This window comes from Poecilia mexicana, unplaced genomic scaffold, assembly GCF_051168715.1.
Source record: "Poecilia mexicana isolate PSO_F unplaced genomic scaffold, ASM5116871v1 scaffold_16, whole genome shotgun sequence".
NCBI classification, from domain to species: domain Eukaryota; kingdom Metazoa; phylum Chordata; class Actinopteri; order Cyprinodontiformes; family Poeciliidae; genus Poecilia; species Poecilia mexicana.
Window position 1 is genome coordinate 4,037,974 of NW_028263385.1, and position 15,296 is coordinate 4,053,269.

The 15,296-nt window shown below is 39.9% G+C and overlaps 1 protein-coding gene across 7 annotated transcripts in view; it reads left to right on the forward strand.

Annotated features, from left to right (window-relative positions):
• mef2d (myocyte enhancer factor 2d) overlaps nucleotides 1–15,296 on the forward strand; it is a 110,417-nt gene that overhangs the window by 18,014 nt on the left and 77,107 nt on the right. The window contains exon 1 of one of the 7 annotated variants that reach the window (XM_088013645.1): nucleotides 6,933–7,076. The exons of 5 other annotated variants lie outside the window; for them this stretch is intronic. The gene's annotated coding sequence lies outside the window, so the exon portion shown is untranslated. Of the gene's footprint in view, nucleotides 1–6,932; nucleotides 7,077–9,493; nucleotides 9,839–15,296 lie in introns of those variants that run through there. One more of the 7 variants, XM_088013644.1, reaches the window with a different exon arrangement.

Here is a 15,296-nt window from a genome sequence, read left to right on the forward strand (position 1 = left end):
CATCTGCCAGTCGGTGGAGAAAAGTCAGATTGTAACTTTCGACTTTGTGATGACAGACTGTGATGTTTGAAAGGCTTTCAGAATCACTTGTCAGGTGTTTTCATAGTTCCTGTTGATTTCTATCTGTGGTTTAGTTGAAGAAAACAAATGACACATTACCAGGCTTGTCTCAGTTACTTGCTTTGCTCTAGGAAGAAGTAGGACAAAATGAGTGACTACTAAAAGCTTGGCGGTAACTGGACTTACATTTAAGAGCGTTTACTTTGTCTATGATGAAAACCCTTTAGTCTAAGAAACTTTAAAGGCCTATATCTTTTCTTTTGGAATTATGAAAAGGTCTTCAGACGGACTAAATTTGAGCTCAGAGAGCATTTAGATGCCCTCATGCCTCTTTAAAGTGCATCTGAAAAGCATTTCTCTGCTCTGATGTAGAAACTCGGCTCACGGCATCAGTAAGAAGTGTTTCTTTAGCGAGCAAAAACGCAGCAGAGCTTTCAGTCGATAGAGAGTGCACTTATTTTCTGGCGGGCCGTGTCAGTGCAGGCATTAGATAACGTTTTATTTGATGGTGTTCAATGGCTGACTCGTCCTCACCTCTCGCCCAGGCCTCTCCTGCTCTTCAGCCCACATGCGCTCCCATGTAAAAACCGAACCGTACAGACATCCACCCACTGACTCGCTCTCAGAAGCACACACTCCCCGCTCTCCGCATCCTTCCTCTGGAGAATTCTGGCAGTTGTTTATGTTATTGAACTGGTTATCACATTACAGCTGGAACATCATCAGGCTTGGAGAGAACGACTCCTGCCGCTTTCTCAAGAAAGGAAGAGAAAGCAGCAAAAGTGCAAAGGAGAGGCGGGAGCAGAGGGAAGACAAGACAAGCATATGCTGGAATATTATAGCTCTACATTCAGATCATCAGACCACGCTTCTAACTTTTCTTTTGGGAAACAAATATTTACTTCTTAGACACAGCATAATATACTACAGATATTTTTTAATCAACGTTCTATGTTTATATCAGTGTATGGGTTTCCACTGAAAAGTGCTGTCCTTATACCAGTGACAGCACCAGGGAGTGGTGACAACGTTGACTTTAACAACATTAAACTTTACAAGAAGATCTGGAGGATGGCTGAAGCAATGCTAGGCTTCCTCAAAACAATTATAGCTCATGCTTTTACAAGTTATTGAGCTAAAAAACTCTATTTCAGGACAAAGAGTGGAAATCTTTGCAAAAAATCGACCTTTGACTCATTGAAAAATGAGTGTGTGAGGACCCCTAGTCTAAAGTGACATTGACATTTTTATGAGAACAGTGTTAAATTAGACTAAAATGCCCCTCTGACATGACTCCTGGAGTTACAAGCACTTTCTTCAACCATCTGTTCCAGCAGCAGTGTTGCAGTTGGTAGAAATTGCAGCTGCCCCTGATAGAATCTAGACACTCAGCCCCCATGAAAGTAAAACAAACAAACAATAGAAACCTAAAAAATGATCTACCAACTTGCATTTATTATGTGCTGTGCTGCGAGGCATAAAGTAGGGATGAATTATTCCTGCGACGTTAAGTAGCAAAATAATGGTACCTTTTGCTTCAATCAAAAAAGAGGAAATGGGGGGGGGAAAAAAAAAAAGGTTTGGTGGTTTTAAACTCCTCACTAGAAGTTCAGAAAACTTCTTGCTGTTTTGCACACCCAGCAAGAAAACATAATCCTGAGATGATTTTTTCCCCTCCTTTTCACCCCATGGTTTTGTCAAAAGAAGTGCTGCGCTTTCAAATCCCCTCTCTTCTTCTCAGCTCTGCTCCCTTTCTACAAACAGATACTGCTCGTCCTAAATATCCTGCGTTTCACCACAATTCACTTTGCACAGAACTTCGTCTGACAAAAGCATTTGGAGAATGTTCATGAGGGCTGCTGGTATCTCCAAATCCCTGAATAAGGCTTCTGTGATACTCTGCTTGCATCAAAGCAGGAATCTAATAACGCCTGAGATTAGCTGCTGGTGTCTCAGTGGAAGGACGAAAAGTTTCCTCTCCAAACAATGAGACTGTAAGGGTGAAAAGAAGTCGATTTAGAGGTGGGTTGACTCAAGTGTGACCTTTAGGATTAGAAGATCTGGATCTGGTCAAGCTGTGATTATGATTCCACACAGTGGTGATTGAATTGAAAACCTGCGTATTGTAGGTTAAAATGATTATGGATTAAAAAGACGGCATGGTTTCCTGCTCAGTGCCTCCACCAGCTCCACTGAAATTAAGCAAAGGAGCTTAGTGCTTTTAGCTGGTAGTTCTGGTCCATAGTAGCATCTGTTATAGTCGGACCCAGCATACACACGCTCCGACCACTCAAAACACATGCAAGAGGATCATGAAGCCATGTTTTAATGCACTGAGGGGGAAGACAAGAGTGTATGTGTGAGTAGGTGGGTGACTCAGTATAAAGGAAGGCTTTTCACAGAGGACAATTCCTCTGGAGTCACAACAGGTGTGTGTGAATTGCAGAGAGGTATTATGAGCTGGGCTGGAGGGCTTATGAAGGGTCCCCTCTGCCCCACCTGTAGCCCGTCAGCTGCTGTAAGCCTGTTAAAACGTCAGCTGTTTCTGAGGAGAAGTGTCTGTGCGTGTCTGTTAGTCAAAGTCGGGGAGTTTGCAGAAATTAGGCGGGGAGGGCTGGCTCAGCGTGGCCCTCGCCGCCCAGTTGCACATCAAACGCCTTGTTGCCTCTGGGGGATTTGAGCTCCTCTTGCCTGAGCGGAGCTTTGTCACAGCCTGGTTTTGCTTTGCCTCTTTCCTGCTCGTCGTAGCCCAAGTCAACAACTTGGTCATGAGAAGCAGAAAGCAGGAAACTAAGAGATATAAAAATAAGAACGGAGATAAGGGATGCTGTTACATTCCCCACATTACAGCCTTTCTCACCAGACTTCCTAGAAAGCTTTTTGGCTTGAATTAAACTATAAACTTTTAATTTTAAATGATTTCCAAAATCTAGCTTTTATCCTCCATACAGAATGTTTGGTCACAGTATGTTGCACAGTTTCTTATCATTGGATTAGTTGTCCCTTAAATCAAAACTGACCTGTTAATGCACAACAAAAAACAAAACACAGAAAAACAAACAAAAAAAAAACAGTGACTCTTTGTTTTGAGCTTAGAAGGAATGCAGCATGTTTTAAGACATGAAATCCAGCGATATGCAAAATCAAGCGATATGTTTATTGCATGTTACTGTGCAAAATCATTTCACCTTAGAGTATGTTTTGTTCAATGTAGTCCCAAATCTTTGTCATTTTGGGTCTTTCTCATTATCTACTGTCTCCATCATACTTACTGTAAACAGTAACACATGCTGTTGCTGTAACTGCCTTCACTTTCAGACCTCCTTCGTGGTTCAGTATTCATGGATTCATCTGTTAGCTCCTTTTATGGAACTTAACTAAATTATTAGTTACATCTTGACATGCTGTTGCTTGGCATTTGAAAAGCAGCCAATCCAGGAGCCCTGTTCATTTTCTTGTTGCTAACTGGCTGTTACCCCCAAGAGTGGAAATAATATAAAATGAAGAATGTTGATGTTTGCTCCTGTACTGCCAAGACTGTTTCCGCTGTGTATTTAATACATATCAAGGTATCTGGTGTTTGAGCTGATAAAATAGGCAGGTATGAATTTTTTAGAAATATTTTTCTTTCCAATACATTGGTGGACTTCACATTATCTAGAGTCTACAGACCATTCAGTAAATTAGAATATTAGAAAGTCATTTTATTTCAGGAACTTTGACAAAGTGAAACATATAGATTAACTACACACAGATGGATGTTTGATTCTGTTAATTATAATGATTTTTGAAAACATGACATTTAAAATTAGAATACTACATCAGAGCAAAAAACTAAATACAGAAATATAGCCTTATGTTTAACACCTGCTTAGTTTGTCAATTTTCAAAAGGTTCTTTTAATCTGACAAATGAGCCTCATCAGATCACATATTCTAATTTATTGAAAATGACTGTCAGCAGCCTATATCTTTATTCATTCTAAGTCATATCATTTAACGGAAGCAGCATTATTATCATATTGCGTTGCTTCCTAATATTGTCCCTTAGTATGCAGTCTTAATAACCGAGTCAGGTGACTCATGTCGAAATAAGAAAACCATTCCCAATAAACCAATGTTGAGTCCATGAAATAAGTTTTCCTAAACTGATTAAAACAAACCTGTTCACTCAGCTGGTGGTTAGATATTAATTTATGCATTAATTTACACTGATTGCTTTACTATAATGAAATTCCCAAATCAGCATTACTAGCAACCAATAAGATTCATCACTAGAGGTTTGAGTAAGCAGCTCTGAGAACAGAGTTAATAATAAAGATGTCTCGTTGAATAGATTGGCCATTTAAGAGACAATGTTCCTCCTCCAAACCTTTCCATCTCGACAGCTCTTTGAAACTGACATTGATGTAAACTTGATTTCACACGTCGGCTTTTATTTTCCCTAGTGTAAGCCCATCTCTCTAGACCCTAGACGGTCAGGTTGGCGTGGGAGTCACAGGTGTTGAGTGATTTATAGCTTTAATTTAGTTGATAGATTAAAATATGGCAAAGAAACTAGCGCAGAGCTTTAATTAGCAGAACACAGCAAGCTTTTGTTTTACTGAAACTTGCTTGGCAGGAAGACAGAAGGGCTTACAACTAGATCAACACATCTGAAAAGTATACAGTGTACAAGAATGTATACATTGTGTTTGTAGAAACTGGGTTTTTGTCTGACGTCAGAAGTTGTTTATTGATCTTACTGTTATTAGATGTTTGATAAATTAAAGAAGGAACAGATGGAATCCAGTGTTGCAGGCCACGGCTGCAGCCTTTGTGGCGGCGTCTGATTGAAGGAGACAGTTGAAGGGAACAGGTTGCTGCGTCTGTTATGGCTCGTCTTGCTGCTCTTGACCTTTAGCCTTTAGCTGTGACAGCTCCAGGGATTGGAAGATGCCAAACATCCACTGACTCGGAGTGAGGACTTATTTCATGTAGTTAGAAACAAGTTTGATATCGACCTTTCTAAAGACTTTGACTTTGTCAAATGTTACAGTTGAAACTAGCCTCTACTTGATATTTTCAAATGGTTTAACAATTTATGAAAGGAAATCTATTCTGTTACATGTGGAGCTAGAGCTTGTGCATTTAATTAACAAAGGATTTATTTTCATCTTCCATCTATCAAAAATACACAATAACGCAAACTGATCCTCTCTTGTGTGGAGGATGTTGATAATTAGCGTCTTTTTCACATATTAGGAGATCAAACAGTATTTGGGAGGGAAGCCCACCTGTCATGTCCAAACAGCAGGGGCTGTCTGTCTAAGAAGTGAATACAACTCCTTTATCAGCTCTTCTCTGTTCTGGTCGCCGTTCACTTCTTTATGCTAACCTGGATTCAGAGACGCTTCCGGTCAAAAACAAGTTCTCGAGAGTCTTTACTGTACTTGAATCTACAAATAATCTATCCTCTTGTTCAATTTGCAAACCTTAGGAGAAAAAAAGAAGTGGTCTCATTTTCAAAGTACTCAAGTTTTCAACAGATTTTTTTTTTTTTAGCTGGATCTTGCTAGTAGCTTTACTGCTGAACATCCATCTCCATACACACTACATTCTGTGCATCCCCTCTCAGTTAGCTCAGTACACTTGCTGCAGCCTTAGGAGCCAATCATATAGCTTCTCCTCCATCCCTATCCATCTATTATATTATGTCATTAAAGGTCATGATTATCTTAATCTTGAACCCCAAAAATCATTGCATTGTGGTGGATGAAACCAAAACTAAATTTACGTCATGGCGCAAGAGTCGCCAATATAAAAATATTATTCTCAAATCATGTTCATAATACACACCCACTTGCCAAGTTATGAGACCCATATCTTAAAATGCTTATTGATACAAATAGGGAATTGGTTAACCACATGGCAGAAACTCAGTGCATTTTGCTTTTACTAGATGTGGTAAAGATCCCTTGTTTGGTTCTAAATGAGCTTCAGAAGGGGGTAAAAATAGGGATTTCATTGTTTTCCAATGTGAATATATCAGTATTAAAGGATTTAATGTGGGATTTTCCCATTGCACCTTCTCTGAGTTTTCCAGAAAATGACAGAGGACAATGGTCAGGCTGTTGGAGATGTAAAAAGGAAACGGCAACTCTAACAAAAACTCATTATACCCAAAGGATGTAGAATTACACCTTTCATCACACATGTCAAACCTTTGAGAAGATGAGCATTAGATGATAACACTGGGTGTCACTCAAAAAAAGCAAACTGAGACTGCAATTGAAAAATAAGAAAAAACAATGTAATCAGAATATTTCTACCCTGTTACAGTTGTTCAGTTGTAACAGGGTGGTGTAATGGTGCGGGGTACATTTTCTTGGCACAGTTTGGGTCTGTTAGTAGCAACTGAGCATTTAACAACATAGCCTACCTGAGTGTTATTGCTGGCCATGTCCATCTGTTTATTCATTGTCCTTCCATCAGGATAATGCGCCATGTCACAAAGCTCAAATTATACCAAGCTGTTTTCTTGAGCATGACGATGATGCTGTACTCCAGTGGCCTCTATAGTCACCAGATATTATTTTAATTGAGGATCATTGAGATGGGGCTGAATGGGAGATACACATCATGCATTTCCAGCTAAAAATCTGCAGTAACTGCATGAATGCCATCTTGTTGATATGAACCAAAATGTCTGTGAAATGTTTCCAACAAGTTGTTGACACACCAAAAACCTTGTTTTTTTGTGTGCAGACTTTTCAGAAACAAAAGAAGAATTGGAGAAAATGGTTTACAGCTAATGATTTGCCGTGACCGACTCACAGCAGTATGTTTAGACTACAATGTGAACATTCTGGAAGTTAAGTTCAAGACCATGTTTGTTATATCAGCTAAATCTCAAAACTGTGGCTGCAGCAAACAAAAGGACCCCGTCTTCACTAATGGGCCCCGAGGACATAATGATGAATGGAAACTCAAAGCGTGACCATAACGGCCGGGTGGAACCAACTGTGGTCTTCTCAGGTTTGTTCCTTCCATACAACAGATCTTTTAAAGATGTTGACCTTTTTAAAAGCTGCCAGTGACTTAGGCCATCTATTATGTTTTCTTCATGGCTTTTAGTGAAGTCAAAGATTTCACAATTTGAAAACATGCTTTCCTTCATATTTTTGTCTCAAATTTATTACAACAATAAATTCACATCTTTTTAAAATAAATTAAATGGTTGTGATGCTGCGTATTCACTGTCTGCCACAGTGCTGTTCAGTTAAATAAACTGGATAAAAATGGGCTGCCAAATATGTTGATGTGCTAAAAGACTTTATGAACACTAAGTAAATCAATGAAATGCTTTTTAAGCTGCTGTTGGATAACTAGGCACCCCTGCCGTGTTAGAAGTGTATTTTTTCTTTGAAATATTCATCTATTTAGCTTTGTTATGCTGTGAGATTTGTCAAGAGGGTGACTAAAACGTGGAGAATTCCTCAATAATGTAGGTCACACACAAGAGGAACACTCTCTGTGGTGCCACACCAGAGAAAAGCTTTGTCATTTTTTTTAATTTACCCCATCCTCTGGAGGGAAACAGATTTGCATAATCAGGGTATTCACTGTCAGACTTTTGAAAGCATATCATGTTTATTCTCTAACCTATTAGTCATTATGCACAAAGACAAACTACCAAATAAGCTTGTCTTTAACAAGCACTCTTGAGTTTGCTTGGCATGGCTCATCACTTAGGTGGAACACCTTCGATGTGAAACTGTTGAAAAAATATAATCTCATTGCCTTTTTTCCACAACTGTTGTTGAGGATTTACACCAACACAAATGGATGTTTATCACTGCAAGAGCTGAAGCTTATGCACTCTTCTGTTTCCTTTCAACATAAATACACTTGCCTGAGGGCAAAGGAGCAGCTTCTCCTCACTGCTCTGTAGAAGAAAAGATATTCCTTGCTCAGTGTTTGTGCCTCCCCCACCTCTCCTCTGAGCCGGATCCCCACCACACGTAGCCAGCACCACACAGTCTTGGCGAATGCTTTTGTTTCTGCTAAGATGAGCGGAGGTAGCCTCATAGATCCCCATTTCAGGCTTTGGGCCAAGACCGTGTGTTGAACACGGTGGGCCCCCGGCAGTCGTGCACGCTGATGACAAATGTGGATGGCAAGCAGGGGGGAAAACCTTGAGAACGGCCAGAGAGATAAGGCGATTTGAGAGCTCTTGTTTATTGTGGGAGCAATTTTGTCTTGAGAGTTCTGACATTCTGATTGCTGAGTTTTGACGAAATGTATATTTTTTTCCCATTCGTTGGCAGGTTTTAAAACACCCGCATCTTTCGCTTGCATTTCTCCATATAAGTTTCTGCTTCCAGATGATGTTTGTCTCTGGAATTTTCATCCCCTGCATTAGGCTTGGCAATTACGTGCCTGCATCCCTACGTTCATTCGCTGTGTTGAGTGGAAACTCTGAGGCACAACTGTTTAGCAGACTCCTGGCCTTCCATTTCCCACACCCTTCAGGCCCCCTTAGAGACTTCAAGGTCAGGAAAGGGCTCGGGCTGAGATTCATTGCTTGGGAAGTTCTGTCTCTGTTGCAAGTGGTTGCAGAGAGCCACTCTCTCCTTTTACAGTCGTGCTTGTAGTCATCTGCCAGTATCAATTCGAGTTCCGATCCATCACGGGGACTCTTGATTTCCGCAGCTTTGGACTGTTCATCAGATGACAAATGCCTCCAGTGGATTAAGTAAGTGGAGTCGTTTTGAAATTCGGATGTTGAAAGTTCTGGCTGAGCAGCACAAGACCTTACCAGCGTGTTGAACTCTCCAACAGCTGAGCATGCAAGCCTTGTGGTTGTGTGTGTGTGTGTAAATTTTAGGGGGTCAGGTTAAAGCGAAGGGGGGGCTGGCCTTTAAAGGTCCAGTGGAACAAAAGTTATGTAGGCAGCTGCCATCCTGCTGCCAGCAGTTCATGATCCAAATGGAAGATGTACTCTCACACATGTGCGTAAGGGATAGATTGGCGTGCAGACGAGGATCTGACACACTGAGCTGGGTGCCTGTAGTTGCTCCCGTCACTCTCAGGCCACACACATGCTCATGTGTACACAGAAAGTTCCTGTTCCTGTCCGGTCGTCTTCCCAAAGCACAAAGAAATGGGAAAAAATGTTAACATTTGTTTTGCTTCAGAACTTAAAATACATAAACTATTTAAACAAGTTACTGTGTCATAGTTCTATTAATTTGTTAAATGCAGAACTACCAAATACAAGTTTCCAAGTAAATTGGCTTAATACTTTTTTAAAGAGCGCATCAATTGGTTCCCTGTTTGCCTTCATGGACACTGATGAATTGGTGGCAGTTGCTGAAGGCATATTAGGACAGAGGCTGGCCTGGGAGGGGTTTACCGGTGAAACGGGAGGAGATTAATGTGCTGTGTGACTGTGATGGGTGGCGGCCAAGAGGAGGGGGGTTAACGAGAAGCAGGAACGGCAGAGGATGGGGTTTTGATGGTGGCGTGGGGTGTCCGGTAAGAGGAGTAATTTGGACCGTCCAGAGTGAGGCGTTTCACCAGCAGTTGTCACCTCAGCAGTTGGTGGGAGAGTAACACATGTGCTGCTCTGACTTGGAACGTTTTTTTATTTATCTTTTTCTATTTGGGACAGTGTTTCTGTGATCTTTGACTTTGAATATTTTTTATTTGGACCATTAGAAAAAAAAAACTATCCTCTATCCTGGAACTGGACGACCCGTGTTTCTGTTTTGTCCCAGCTGGTCCATTCTTTGACGGTAAGACAGACTCTCAGCATGTGGGTTTCACCTCGTTCTTTTCAACTGAGATAAACCGTGCCTCACCTAAATCCATGTAAACAAAACTGTTCTCTAAAATAAAAGTTTACAGTCCATGGCAGGGCTGATGCACTCTCTGCTCTTTTTCAGTTGTTTTGAAGTTCTTAGAGGCTCTTAGAAATATGTCAAGTTCTGCCTTTGCTTATCAGTCCCTCGGGGCGTCAGTGGGGTTGTGGGCTGCTGGCGCCCTTGAGGACTTTATGAGGCAGATAGTAGGGAGTTCGAGGTGACTAACTGTGTGGCCTGTTGAACATCGTCAGCCGCCGAGCTGACACCAACCCTGGCCTCAAATCCACTGAGGGAGAATCAGGAGCAGAGATCACAACCTCTTGTTGTGATTTATCGGTGAATGCTTGACTTTCTGTGTGGCTTGTAATGTCTCACCTGTTCCTCTTTTGACCAATATTGTTATGTACCAGTAATGTCTTTGGTACTTGTTTAGCTTCGACTGTTCTTTGAATGTTTACACAAATAAGACGGCTGAAATAAATAGACATATATGTGTTTTCTGTGGTTGAATGCTAATGCCACTTGAATAGATGAAAGCTGTTTATACTTTGACACCATCAAAGAAATATGTCTTCAGAACTCTGTTGGTTGTTATTCATCTTTACATGCCAGGTTAACAATTTATTAAACTGTACAGGGCTACTAAATATTTCCATTAAATGTTTCACTTTATTAGATAAATTTGAATATTAGACAGAGATGACCTGACTGAATATAAAATGCTGTTTCTAAAATATTTTATTTACAAGGATCGATAGACTAAGCCAACCTGGCCTACATAAAGGAGTAGTCACACCCTATAACTAATAACCGGTTGTGCCACCCTTGGTGGCAGCGGTTGTCATTTAGCATTTACAATAATTGGCAATGAGTCTTTCCTTTGGCTGTGGAACAATTTTAGCCAACTTTTCCTGTTGTTGTTTTACTTGAGCACATTCGAGTCTTTTCAAGCATCGACTGCCTGTTTAAGATCATGATGGCATCTCAGTTTGATTTAAGGCAAATTTGAAACCTTAGTTTTTTTCCTGGAGGCATTTAGAGATTGGACTTGTTGGTGTTTTCCAATCGTGGTACCAATTAGCCCAAGTGAGCTAGACCTTAAGGTCACAAATGTTCTTCTTCAGGTTTGGCAACTAGAAATGCTGTGGTGTTTTTTCAGGCCACATCTTCTAAATATTCTACTTGGAAGGTAGATCAAGATGTTATTTTTGGGAATGTGAAGGAAGCCTTTGTGCTCTTATGGATCACTAGTAGCTTTGACCTTAGCTGCAGCAAGTGAGACTTGCAGTTTCTTAGATGTTCTGGATTCTTTTGTGACCTCCAGGATGAGTCATCAATGTGCTCTTGGATCAATCTTGGTGGACTTGGCAGTCCTCTCACTGTGGATCCATGGAGTTTTGAAGACACAGACATGGCTTTATGGGGCTTTCCAGACTGTTTCTCTTCCAAATTCTGTTCAGATCAGGATAGGATGTGTTCCTTTTCTAAGTATTTTGCTATAGTTTCTATTTTAGTAATCACTGTTGGGAAAGGTCGGTGAAGTTGAACTCAACTTTTGATTCTTTTTACTTTTTAATATTTAAAATGAAGGGGTGGAGGTGAGGGCGGGGATTCTTAAATAAAATCACCCCTTGCAATTGTAATGTTTTATTTATTTTTCTCTATTAAAGTTAGTTCAAAGATCTGAAGTATTTAAGTGTGAAAAATAAGCTGAAGAAATCACAGTATTGTGTTCTCCATTTATGTTTGAAAGGTGAAATTTGAATTAATGCTGGCATAATATAAAGGAATAGCTTTTCTTTTCTGTCATGTATTCTTGAGCTGCCTTATTTCCTGTGTGTGTTTTAAACTACTCTGTGTGGACAGACTTGTGGGTCTCTAAGCAGTTGCTAGACAGTTGTTTTGAAGCGTGTCTTGACAACAAAGCCACCCTGGATGGTTCTCTTGTGGCCAGATTAAAGGATTCCTCTTTGCTGAAAGATGTCATACCTTAAAATTCAAAAAGAACATATCATGATTAAGATTTTTTTTGTTTTGTTTCCATTTAAAAAAAAAACAGAAAATGTTCTCATCAGAGAATGTCAGTATGTCAGAAGATGTTTGTGTGTGCACCAGAGCAGCTCCCAACATACTTGCACAGCCTCCATTTCACAACTAATGACGGATAAAATTCAGGAAACATTCGTGGCAAACACGACAAATATGCAGGTACTGCTGTTCTGGCCAAAACGTCAGCATTCCTCCTCCCACTCACCTGCATACATAAAAATAAACCCGATGGTACTCTAGATAAAAAGCTATTTTTAAAGGCGTCATTGGGTAGTCCTCGTCTTGCCTGTCTGGCTTTTGTAGAATGCGTCCAACGTGAGAGCACGTTCAGCCGGTAATTGCATACCTTTGTGAGGGTGTTTCCTTTTTCATAAAGTGTCACTATTGATGTCATTGATCTTTTGTATTGACTGCATTTCTGTTTGTCACTAGACAAACTAGACTTTTTGTGCTGCTTGAGATTTACAGGTAATGGAAAAGTTGTAGATGAGAAACTGAGAAGGTGCTTGTTCTTAAGAGACAAAACACAGGGAGCAATAATGACCCAAATATTAAGTTTGAAATATAACTTCCATTTTATTTTCATGTTGGAAGCATTTTTTGATTTATAGTTCAAAGTAAATATAAAAGATTTTTTTTTAACTTTGATTTACTATGCATTTAGTCAGGATTCTCAGACACATGCATGTATGATGTGCATCCAGAACATCTGGCTTTGAAGCATTAGTTAGGAAATGTTTGTGTCGTTAAAATATGATCTGGGCTGTTGAAAAAAGGAAGTTAAAATACAAACTGTATGTATAAAGTAATATTTCTGTTGTTTGAAGGTTCTTTGCAAATTTAGGAAAATGGATTTAAGCCACACTTGTTGTTCCAGACATTTGACCTTGACACAGTCCATCAAAATGTGAGAACTTCCTTCTAAATAATATTCTAAACATTAACCCTAATTTCCAGTTTGTGCATCTTTATATGATTCTGCTGGTGCTTAAGACCAAAACTGACCAACTGATAAATTCCCTAAATGCAATCGACTACAGGTGCAATTCAAACATTTCATTAAGGAGGTACCTCAGACATTTATATTGTTTTTAGAATTTTATATTGCAAGTACTTAAATATCTTTGGCTTTAAATGAGGTCATTTTTAGCAATACATCTACATACTGTACCTCTGTTTACTCTAAATTACAGCATGTTTGCTTGTGTTGTCCTTTGTTATCCCCCTCTATTGTTCCACTTTCTCCTCCAATCAGCTCACGTTTCAGGGAAGGTGTGAGGTTGAGTATGTTTTGTTGTGTTCACCTTTATCTGCATTGACTATGCAGTTTGACCTGTCGGGTTACACCACGACTGGAGAAGTGACAGAGTCTGAGGCCAAAAATATATATATATATATATATATATATATATATATATATATATATATATATATATATATATATATATATATATATATATATATATATATATATATATATATATATATATATATAAGTAACGACTGAGGAAGTATGATCTGGCCTGTGAACCAATGTCTTCTGCATGTTTTTTTTCAGTCTCTGGACAAAATAAACCTTTGTGTTCACTCAAATACATGGGGTCTTATCAGGTGTTTCTGTTGCATTCTTGCCAGAGGCTATGAACACAAACAGTAGAGTGGTGACAGTAAGGGTTTTCAGTGTGTGATGGTAGGTTTGTAGGTTTTTCTTGCATTTACTTGCAGATGTTTGTGTATGTGCTGGGGTGGGGGCACTGCAGTATTGATATTGGGCCCAGCAGCGCCGGTGTAATTCACCAGCTGAGAGGCACAGATCTCCTTACTGCCCCTCCCATTCCATCCCATCTCAACCCTTCACCCAAACCACCATCACAGCCACCTCTGAAGTGCTGCCCTTGCAGTGCACCAGCCCACCTCTCCAAAGTCCTACCCATGATTGGTTAGAAGGAAGAGAGGGAATGAGAGATCATATTCCACTGCCAGGGTTGGCAGCATAAATGTACGAACATAATCACAATCCTTAGCCAGGCCTCAGATGTCAGGCCAGCAGCTTCTCTCCCTCCGTGGTTTTTCCACAATGCCTTGCCTTCGCTCCACCTGCTGGAGCTCCCACCACCGACTCAACCATAGGGTTTTGTTGTTATTGCAAACATGCCTACTTGGTGACCTAAAGCTCAAGCGTGGTATGAACTGTGTCCAACGGCCGTCCGGGAACATGAGGCAACAGGCTGTAAATATCATACAGCTGGCGCTGGCAGAACACCCTCAAGGTTGGGCCGCAAACTGAGCCTCAGTGGGTCAAATGAGGGTTTTCAGCATGCCTGCTACATAGTATAGCCCTGCACTTTAAGCTCAACCTCACGGACTGCGACTCAGTCAGCAACGAATCCATTCACGCATCTTTCTGTTATGTTATCTTTTGAAAAGATAATTACTCAATATGCTTTTTGCAGGTTTTTAAAGAAATAAGATATATTTATCATAACTAATAATACCGTAACCTCGTATTTCTGCTCACTCCATTTCATGTGAAGTCGCTGGGAGCTTGTGATTGCATTATTTGTCGTCTTGTGTTTCTCCGACCTGTCAGACCTGTTTGATTGAACACAGAGTTATGAATTATTATTGGCGAAGTATTGATTCTCCCAACCCCAGACTAGTTTGAGGTAGAGATCAGTCATTTTCACTCTCTGCTGCTGCAGAGGTCATGGTTTCAGCTGCTTCATCCAGACAATCTGCCCTCTTCTTGAAATATGAATCCCTGAACTCTAGTTGCAGATTGCGTCTGTAATATTTTTCCAGCATGGCCTGACATTTGATATGGACATTTAGCTTACATAGTTTCTTTATATCTAATTCTGTGCAATGCAATCAATTATTCCAAAGTTAATTAATTTTACACTTTTCTAAGCTTGGTTTAATTGCTGTATGAAGTGTATTGCACTTTAGATTGATGCCGTTTCTCTTATGGAAACAGTTGGCCATTAGGAAAATATACTATGTTAAATTTTTCAAGTTGATTGAACATTATCAATCAACTTATAACATCTTGGAAATAAATGGAACAATTCAATAAATGTATTGATTGGGAACATTTTATTACTTGAAATGAGGCTTCAGAATATTCTCAAAAAACATGTACACTTCAATAAACAGTTTCAAGTGACACAATAAGCAGCTTTGTGAAGAAGGGAGCTTTTAACTAATTTCAGACATATGGCAGCTGTGTCTCAGTTTACATTCTGTGTGATGTCTGGATGAGAGGTTTTAAGACAGTTATGTTTTATGATAAATGAAACTTGCGCAATTTGATTTTGGATCAACATAAGAGTGATGCACC